The sequence below is a fragment of the Fulmarus glacialis genome, unplaced genomic scaffold (assembly GCF_000690835.1).
Source record: "Fulmarus glacialis isolate BGI_N327 unplaced genomic scaffold, ASM69083v1 scaffold7477, whole genome shotgun sequence".
NCBI classification, from domain to species: Eukaryota; Metazoa; Chordata; class Aves; order Procellariiformes; family Procellariidae; genus Fulmarus; species Fulmarus glacialis.
The window spans coordinates 284-657 of NW_009221211.1; positions in this window are offsets into that span (position 1 = coordinate 284).

The following is a 374-nucleotide window of genomic DNA, read 5'->3' on the forward strand; positions in this document are numbered from 1 at the left end:
GACCCGAGAGGATATCCAAGTGCCCAGGGGTTTTCAGCAATCAAAGGTGGGAATTACAATTTTTATATGCGCACACACACATATATACACACGCATGCATATAAATATATATATGTGCATATGCCACATAAATATAAATGTGGCATGTTATATTTATCTGTATATATACATATACACACACACAAATATATATACAAAATGTCACTTAAGAACTCTGTTCACAACACATTCTCGCATATTCTCTTGTTGCATCTTCTATCTATGTGCAAGGCCACACTGTTTCCAGGCCAGGAATAAGTCTCTAAACAGATCAGAGTCCTTAACCTGATCAGAGTCTTGCAATAAAATAGGCAAGGAAAAGATTTAATTTGAAG